At 43.5% G+C, this 10,000-nt stretch overlaps 1 protein-coding gene across 1 annotated transcript in view; it reads right to left on the reverse strand.

The window, feature by feature from the left end:
- LOC138973309 (uncharacterized) overlaps positions 1 to 10,000 on the reverse strand; it is a 33,439-nt gene that overhangs the window by 12,064 nt on the left and 11,375 nt on the right. The gene's annotated exons all lie outside the window — the stretch shown is intronic.

Here is a 10,000-nt window from a genome sequence, read left to right on the forward strand (position 1 = left end):
GGGTGGTGGAGGTGGTGAAGTTAGTGTGTATGTGTGTGTGTCCGTGTGTGTGTGTGTATGTGTGTCCGTGTGTGTGTGTCCGTGTGTGTGTGTGTGTGTGTGTGCGTGACGGCGGGTGTGTGTGTGTGTGTGTGTGTGTGTGTGTGTGTGTGTGCGAGCTTGCGTACGTACGTGCAAGCGTGTGCGCGTGCCTGCGTACTTTTTTTTTAAAGCGCAATCAGTGTTGATTTCGACTTTTGTTGGGGGATAAATATCTATATTATGGCATAATTATTCCAATTAAAACAGTCAAAACTTCCGATACCCACAGAAAAACAAAACAGTTTCGAGGCAGATACATGTAATTAGTGGTGTCATTGAGAACGCACAGGTTTACACGAAAGGAGTAATTAGTAAGACTAATGACGATTGCACTCAGTACACCGCTGTTGTGTAAACTGTCCTCTTCACCTTTTTCCGCTTGTTCCTAAACGTCATTAAAGCTTTTCGGGTCACTGCGTGGACATGTGACACGCACTTAACTTTGCAAAGTTCTTCGTTTTCCTGTGCTCTTAGCCAGCCGAACACATGTTTCTCGAACCTTTGAAATCGTGAGAGAGAGAAAGAGAAAGAGAGAGAGAGAGAGAGAGAGAGAGAGAGAGAGAGAGAGAGAGAGAGAGAGAGAGAGAGAGAGAGAGAGAGAGAGAGAGAGAGAGAGAGAGAGAGAGAGAGACTAAGAGAGAGAGAGAGAAAGAAAGAGAGAGAGACCCACAGACAGACAGACAGACAGACAGAGTCCTTAATAAGGGAAATAAGTGCAAATAACTTTAGCTGTCATACTTTCCCAGTTGTAATTCTACCATGCTGTAGGCTACTCAGCTTCATGGATAACTGCTTCATGGATAACTGCTTCATGGATAACTGCTTCATGGATAACCGCTTCATGGATAACCGCTTTATGGATAACCGCTTCATGGATAACTGCTTCATGGATAACCGCTTCATGGATAACTGCTACATGGATAACCGCTTCATGGATAACTGCTTCATGGATAACTGCTTCTCATCCGACATCAGCAGCAAGACAATCTATCATCCTCTGCTGTCATACCCGCCTCTTCTCCCCCCCCCCCCCCCCCCCCGATGTTCCAGTATGGTAGAACCCCTCTGTTAAGGCCTCCTAAAATCGGAAGAATAAAAATCGGGTCTGAAAAACGAAGGAGTCTTAAAATGGTTTTTTGTTTGTTTGTTTTTTTACAAAATCGGGTCTGTTAAACGAGGGAGTCTTAAAAATGGGGGTCATTTTATAGAGAGGTTATGAAGAGAAAGTCCGAGAAAACATTAAGGTCTTAAAATAGAGGGAGTATTTAACTGGGGGTCTTAAAAGGGGGGGCTCCACTGTTCCAGCAATTGCCTGGTCAATCCAGGGCCAGAACTTTGGGATGAACACTGCAGATGAGCTAGCACTCAATGATCTTTGACGAAGTGACTCCGGAAGAGGGTAAAAGACGTTTCTTTAGGAACAGTTCTCAAGCGTTGAAACAAAGCGTTGCGTACTGCAAAGGCAGTCGTACCTAGGTTGCTGACGGATGGAGGGAGTGATTACGAAGTACTTTGGCAACACGCTTTGATGGATGAGAACGTTACAGATAGGTACTGCAGAGTAGCGCACCGACTATGGGTACTACGAGTACAATGACTTGTTTAGAAAAGGGTCCGTTTTGCGCACTTCTTCTCGATCTTACAGTTTTCAACATCGTCAAACTCATAAATCAAGTGTCGGCCAGTAAAAACCACAGAGGGTAAAAACTCAGGTAGTAAGAAAGAGGTACTGCAAAGTCACCGACTGTGAGTACTAACTACGCTGACTTTTGAAGAAGCAGTTAATTTCGTACATTACTTCTCCATCTTGGAAGTCTTCAAAATCTGTTTCTCGGCATGAATGATATAAAAAAAACATTTTTTTGGAAAAGGATAACGTTGCTAGCTGCAAGCACAGTCATATGCTTATACAGTTGCCTAGAAAGTCGACAGAAAGTGTGTTTGTTTGTTTGTTTAACGCCCAGCCGACCACGAAGGGCCATATCAGGGCGGTGCTGCTTTGACATATAACGTGCGCCACACACAAGACAGAAGTCGCAGCACAGGCTTCATGTCTCACCCAGTCACATTATTCTGACACCGGACCAACCGCCAGTCCTAGCACTAACCCCATAATGCCAGACGCCAGGCGGAGCAGCCACTAGATTGCCAATTTTAAAGTCTTAGGTATGACCCGGCCGGGGTTCGAACCCACGACCTCCCGATCACAGGGCGGACGCCTTACCACTAGGCCAACCGTGCCGGTGTCGACAGAAAGAGGTACAGCAACATTACCCAAAGAAAGCACCACTGAATAACGCAAAAAGAGTCGGCTTCACACATTTCATTTCAATCTTTGCAGGACGTGGCCTTCTGCTGACTTCGTACTGGGGATCTCGTAGGACGAAAACATACCTCTTAACCAAGACAAAAACTTGGTCTGCACAAACTTGACCCATTCATGCGTTCAGTCTGAGCGTTAGGCAAATGTCTATTGCACTAAGCTTCAGCAACAGCGGCGTCTGGTATTGACAGATGGGTAAAGGTTACTATATGAACCTGTCGCAACAAAGAGAAGTCACTACAAAAGAGAGTTACAGTATACACCAACGTGTTACGGCAAAAGTGCTGACAGTTTCGAAAAGTTCCGAGTTTCTCAGGTATGGGCATTTAAAGGACTGCTTCAGAGCGCCCGCTAAGAAAAGAATTTCAACAATGCAGATACTGTATGAAATATAGTCTCTACTTCTGACATCTGATGATCCATCGGTGTGTCTGTTCTTTATTCAGAAAAACCAATGTAAGAACAGGTACACTGCGACCTTTACTAAGTGTATGCTTGTGTGTGTGTGTGTGTGTGTGTGTGTGTGTGTGTGTGTGTGTGTGTGTGTGTGTGTGTGTGTGTGTGTGTGTGTGTGCACACGCGCGTGTGTATGTCTGTCTGTCTGTGTTTGCGAGCGTGTGTGTTTTGTTTAGTTTTGCACATCACCATAAACATACATGTATGCCGATAAACACATTTATTTAGAACTTTTTTTTCAATCGAACGTCAATTTTGGAAAATTTTGAAATAAGCTTTGACGCGACAAACACTAAAGAAAAAAGATGATGGCTCATGGATTAAAAAGTACATGAATAAAATCACAGAAAAGCTTAATTCAGTCCATATAGCGAACGTGAGCCAAAAGCAGCAACAATGAAATAGCAAACGCAAAATTTAGTCACAGAAGGTTACAGAGCGTTAAACCATGGCCTGCAATAAACCGCGAACGAAGCAGACACGAAAAGCGAATAAAAAGGGAAAAACCGCAGTCAGTGAAAAGAAAGACAGACGAAAATCCAGCAATGAAAACGGTAAAGCCCAAGGAGTATGGGTTGGTGGGCAAATACAGCGGACGCTAAGGCCAAACAAAAATATATGTTGGTTTAGGGTAACCCGACCGACCCTATTTTTTCCCGCTGACCCGGTAGCTCAGTTGGTAAAGCACTGGACTTGTGATCGGAAGGTCGCAGGTTCGAATTCGGGCCGGGACGGACACGTGTCAACTTTATGTGCAAACCCAGAGACGGAAGCCATGTCCCACCCCCGTGTCATCACAATGGCACGTAAAAGACCTTGGTCATTCTGCCATAAGTGCAGGTGGCTGAATACACTTAAACACGCAGACACCTGGGTAGCGCGACACCGTTGCTGCTAGCTGTCCACTGGGAGGAAGCGACCCGAATTTCCCAGCGATGGGAGAATAAAGTAATGAAAATGAAAATGAAATGAAAATGAAAACTGAAAAAAAATTTCATTTCTCAATTGTTTAAAAAAAAATTAAATAAAAATCTGGCACATTTTGCGAACCACACCGAGACTAAAAATAAGAATTAAAGAAAAAAAAAGCCGACCTACATACCGACCCTATATTTTTGTGGTCATGTTGCCCTAAACCAACATATTTTTGTTTGGCCTAAACAAAAGAGAGCAAAAAACAAAACGCGAATTGAGACACGACGAACGTCCAACGCGGCCGAATCAAACCTGCGGTCAATAAAGCGAAAGACACACGAAAAACCAGCAATGGAAAGGGTACAGGCCAGTAATGGGACAGCTCCACTTGCACTAAAAACAATGGCAGAAACAACGCGAATTGAGACACGAAGAACGTTTAGATCGTTTAATTCGACGGCAGAATCAAACATGCGGTCACTAAAGTAAAAGATACACGAAAAGACATCAATAAAAAGGGCACAGCTCAGTGATGAGCTGGGACAGCCCAGGCCACCCTAAAAATATAGAAAAAGAAGAAAGAAAGAAAGAAAGAAAAAAAGAAGGAAGAAAAAAGAAGAAAAAAAAGAAGAAACAAAACGCGAATTGAGACACGAAGACTCGTTTAAAAAGGGGGGGGGGGGGGGGGGGGGGTCATAAAGAGACCATAAGGAGGGGCGTCTGTCGTCACCTGCGGGACATAAAAGTGATAACACGTTAAGGCCATCCCCGCCATTCGCCATGCACGCGACATCAGGGTTCTCCCAAGCTCGTGTCGTAAAAATCACATCCATTGCGACGACAACGCCGTTACCTCCTAGAGGATAAGACTGAGTGGCTGAACGGTGCAGACACGAGGCCTTTGACACTAAAAACCGAATGATTAGGTAGGGTGCACGTGCCAGGATTCAAAGACTGCAATTCCGGACGCACAGCTACATTTTGACCCTCGCTTCACGATCCCGAATAGCAATATCAGCTATAAAATGACGACAAAAATAATAAACTAGGGAAGGGCACCTAATATGGACCATTTTTTGTTTCATGCTAATAACTAGCTTGTTTTCTTGCGAAGAAGTTTCATTTTGTGTTTGGTAGTCCTTCTCTCTTAAGTGAACCGTTAGGCCTAATTAGAGTGAAATAGCTTTGATAGACATTCAGCAAAAATTAAATACAGAAAAAATCACAAAGGGTCCATATTAGGCGCCCAGGCTCCTAATATGGACCAGTGAAGCGGCCTTCACGAATCACTGTCAAAAGCCCCCTATACTTCAAAATAACATGATACAACTTATTGTGCATGTCAGACTAATTTAAATATGCTTTAGATTTATCTGTTTCGGGTTGATGAGAGCATTATTTGAAGCACACCAGGAAACTAAAGAAGCATATCAAAAACAGAGTGAAAATAAGTGAAATTATCAACTTCCGCAAAAAGAAGACAATTTGATATATTTTTTTGAAAGCTCGAGGGCTAGTTATAGGTTATTTTCAGCAAGCTTCTTAATGAATTAATGAAAATAGCCTTTAGCTTTTATTTCCTTCCATTTGTTGAAGGTGGTCCATATTAGGGGACTCACACATACTTTGAGATTTTGCTATTATTTTTTGTTTGCAGTAGAAACTCGGGGTCAAAACTGCTAAAATGTAACAAATACGGTCTTAGCTGTCATATATAGCAATTTTTGTGTGATAAAAGCTTTGGCTGTGGACAGAAACGAGTCCGTTTTAGGCGTCAAAGTTAGAGTGAACGCTGCCAAAAGTGAAAAAAAGATAAAAAGCCTAACGGTTTTAAGGTTTGTGTTTCTGCAACTGTTTTGACATGCGCAAGTTATCCAGATAGGGTGAATACAGCGAATAAAATTGTTTTTAGCGCTCTAGCGCCGTTAGTTTGTCAGATCAACAGGCGGTCCATATTAGGAGCCCTTCCCCTACTCTCGTTTCATATTGTTCGCGTTAATTAAATGCTCCATTTGCAGTTTTTCATTAACTCTGAACTGAACTTTTTCTTTTCTGTAATTCTCTGTTTCTCGCTGGAATCTGACGCAACGATTCAGAATGGAAGCACAGTAGGACTGCGATTCAGGATGACAAGATTTAGGATTGACTCTCTGTCTCTCGAACTGTCTCTGTCTCTTTCTTTCACTCTCTGTCTCCCCAACACATCCCATCCATCCCCTGTCACACCCCCCATCCTCACCAACACGGACACATACTTCGCCTCCCTTCACCAAAAACCCATTTTCATCTCTTATACTTCTAAGACTTCCTTTTCTAGTCTCAAGAGATCGGTGGCATTGGACGTAAAAAAGTAATCTCCCTTCGACACCTTGTTCTTTGCCCAGAGAAAAAGGGAGCTTACTGTCCCGATTTAAAAGCCGGAGTTACATTCCTTGGACGCGTCTTTGGCGTTGCCCAGGCGACCGCCGTAACGGAAGGACTTAAATCCGACAGGCTGTGATCATCTCGGTGATCCAGACGTGATTATTTCAAAACCAGTCTCGGTTAGCTCTCTGTCCTCTGTAAGGTCAGAACTGCTGGTTATACTGCATTGCGGTGTAAGCTCTGTCTATGGTTTAGTCCTTACCGGTATTTATAGTGTTGAACGTTTGTGGGAAGATCGAATCCCCCCCCCTCCCCTCCCCGTGTCTATTTTAGAGAGAGAGAGAGAGAGAGAGGGAGAGAGAGAGGGGGTGAGAGAGAGAGAGAGAGAGAGAAAGAGAGAGAGAGTGAGTGAGAGGGAGGGACGGAGAGAGAGAAAGAGGGATGAGAGAGAGAGGGAGGGAGGGAGAGAGAGAGAGGGGGGAGAGAGAGAGAGAGAGAGAAAGAGAGAGAGATAGACAAGAGAGAGAGAGAGAGAGAGAGAGAGAGAGAGAGAGAGAGACAAAGAGAGACAGAGACAGAGAGCAGACTGACAGGCAGACATACGGACTGGCGAACCGTGGACAGACAGAAGAAAGAGTGTTTGTACAATCAGTTTTAAAATCGTCCAGGCTCGAACCTTCCCGGGATCCCACCAAAGAAAACCTCACCTTAAAATACAACCAAAAGAGAACGCAGTCTACGCAAAACACTTCACACAAAATTAATCAAAACTATAGGGATTGCACAGGAAATCAGTGACAGAAGCAGAAAAGGAGAGAGAGCAAAAATCCCACCACGCTACCGTCAAGGCCATAAAAAACTCCATACAGCATAAAAACCTGACAGGTGAAAAAGTCTACGCTACTGTTGACATTTTACCTGTCATAAAGCTTTTGCACCGCCTCACCCCCGACCACCTAGGGAGATTGTTCAATGAGCCATTGAAATGAAGAAGTCTGTAGGCACTCCTGTGATCAAGAGTTGGTCGTAGAAGCTTGGAAGGATTTGACTCCGGATTGACTTGGAAGGATTTGACTCCAGATTGGACTTTCTTGTGGCCGTATACATGTGCGATCGCCCGACAGAGACTTCGCCTGTCAATACTACACTGTCTAACCTTTCTCCAAACACGATCTATAAATAGACTTCAGCTAATATCATGTTTAATAGACCTTTACTTTGTGGAAATAAGTTTCCAAGGCGTACTTACTTCTGTTCAAAAGAAATGTATACTAAATGTGTATAACATTACTTGCTTCTGTGGAAAATAATGGTGAAAGTGAATGTTAATAAAGGGCTTAGAGCCATAGGTTAGGCACTTAAAAAATGTCCAGTTATTATTATTATTATTATTATTATTATTATTATTATTATTATTTTGTATAACATCCTTAAGACCTAAGAAATGTCAATCGAGGCCCTTTTGGGTCCGTTTATAATTATAAATAGTTCTAATACCACGCATCTGGATTTGCTCTTTACGAAAGTAGTTACAATGCCTAAATCTGGCACTTTTTTCCCAGACTTTAAAAAAAAGAAAAAACAACAACAGAGAAACAAGAACAGGGAGGTCCCGAAGGAACTCATAGACACTCTCTTTTAAACGGTTTCACTCGCTGGATTAGACTGCTGTAGTCGTAAGCGAGAGTTTAAAATGTAATGCTGTAAGAACTAGCTAGTTTCCTCCGTCGTGCCTCTTCAAACCACCAGCAACACCTGTAATCCTACGCTAAGACTAGAGGATTACTGAGAATCAGGAACGCAACAGGTAGGGAGGGGGAAGGCCCAGACATGCTATTAAACGCAATGCTTAGCTTGGCTGATTTTTGTTTTGCTACTGGCTCGGAAATTGCATCTCTGTGTTTGTCTCTGCGCAAATACTGCGTCGTAGGCAAAGTCGGATCTTGCATAGTTGTCTAAAATTAGTGGTGCACGCCGTCCCAGGGTTTTCAAAGAATGTTTATAGTGACTCATGTTCCGGAAAACTGCAACGCAATTACCTTGCTGTTAATTAATCATTCTTGTCTGTTCTTCTCCTTTTTGATCTGTCGTTCGCAACACCCTCGTCTTTTGAACAGTTGCATTGTGGATTTTTGCGGATACACATCCACACACAAAGTTTTGCAAAAAGAATTATCATAAATCATTCACGCCATCAACAACAAAGCGAAATACCTGCTTTACACCTGACGTCGTATTTCAATGAATGATAAACTGTGCTTTCGACTCAAAGCACTGGGTGGCCGGGTGGTAACGAACTTGCGCTCGGAAGCGAGAGGTTGCGAGTTCGACCCTGGGTCAGGGCGTTAGCAATTTTCTCCCCCCTTTCCTAACCTAGGTGGTGGGTTCAAGTGCTAGTGTTTCGGATGAGACGAAAAACTGAGGTCCCTTCGTGTACACTACATTGGGGTGTGCACGTTAAAGATCCCACGATTGACAAAAGGGTCTTTCCTGGCAAAATTGTATAGGCATAGATAAAAAATGTTCACCAAAATACCCGTGTGACTTGGAATAATAGGCCGTGAAAAGTAGGATATGCGCCGAAATGGCTGCGATCTGCTGGTCGATGTGAATGCGTGATGTATTGTGTAAAAAATTCCATTTCACACGGCATAAATAAATCCCTGCGCCTTGAGTCCGAGTCTGGAGATACGCGCGCGATATAAGACTTCATATAACATAAAGCAAAATACAGTTTTACATTTGTGCTGATATCCACGAAGAGTATAAAATAAAAGTTTCAATATGTATCAGGCTATAGTACGTTCACTTTCCCGAGTCGGTGAATATTTCATACTGATTCATTCCTAAGTAAAAGTAAAGGCTTGGTAAAAGCATGATAATGTGGTCTCTCTAGCATGTTAGTGCAAACTTTCACGAAGCTCTTTGCTTTTACTCTCATCTCAGAAGTTTGATTGGGTCTAAATCACAAGTGGATGAAATACTTCCTATTAGGATAGGCTTTTGGTCTAAATGGGATGGCACACCTGGAAAAAGCGTATGACTCTACGGGAAAGGTGACAGTAGTGGTAGAGGAGGGGAGGGGGGAGGGGGAAGGGGGGGGGGGCGGGAGGGATAAGCTTCGAGTGGTCTGCATACATACACAATCTGAATATTTTATTTGCCGTCAGTATCAAATAATCAAAAATCTGAGAAAGTTCTTTGAAGTTTCTAGCCCCACCCGTCTGCAGCTGACGACTGTGTACAAGTGTCTTTCCAGTAATTACCTTGCTTATTCCAAGCTATCACCACAGCCAACGAAACTTCTGACATCCTATTAACCTCGCATCTCCACTGAAAACTAGAGGAAAAAATCCTCTCAAATATCCTTCCATGCTGGAAAGATTTCACCAGGTGGGCACATATGATGGGCAGGTGTTCGGTTCGAAAGGCACACGCCGAAAACGTTTGATGGTTCGTCAGGCGGAAACGCTCGCTTTGAAATTAGCACGATTTGTGTGAAATGGCTGTTTGATTTTTCACACACACGCACACACAGGTGACGTGCGCAGGCACTCTCCACACGAACACACACAAAAGAGCTTACACTTAGCCTGCCCATGACACCCACCCCCCCTCCTTCTACCCCAAAACACCCGCATGGACATCTATAGGTCCATGTGTTCATGAACACTCAGAGAGAGAGAGAGAGAGAGTGAGAGAAAGAGAGAGAGAGAGAGAGAGAGAGAGAGAGAGAAAAGAGAGAGAGAGAGAGAGAGAGAGAGAGAGAGAGACAGAGACAGACAGACAGACAGAGACAGACAGACAGACAGACAGACAGACAGACAGACAGACAGACAAGCATAATCATAAAGTATGTCT

This window comes from Littorina saxatilis, linkage group LG1 (genome assembly GCF_037325665.1).
Source record: "Littorina saxatilis isolate snail1 linkage group LG1, US_GU_Lsax_2.0, whole genome shotgun sequence".
NCBI lineage: Eukaryota > Metazoa > Mollusca > Gastropoda > Littorinimorpha > Littorinidae > Littorina > Littorina saxatilis.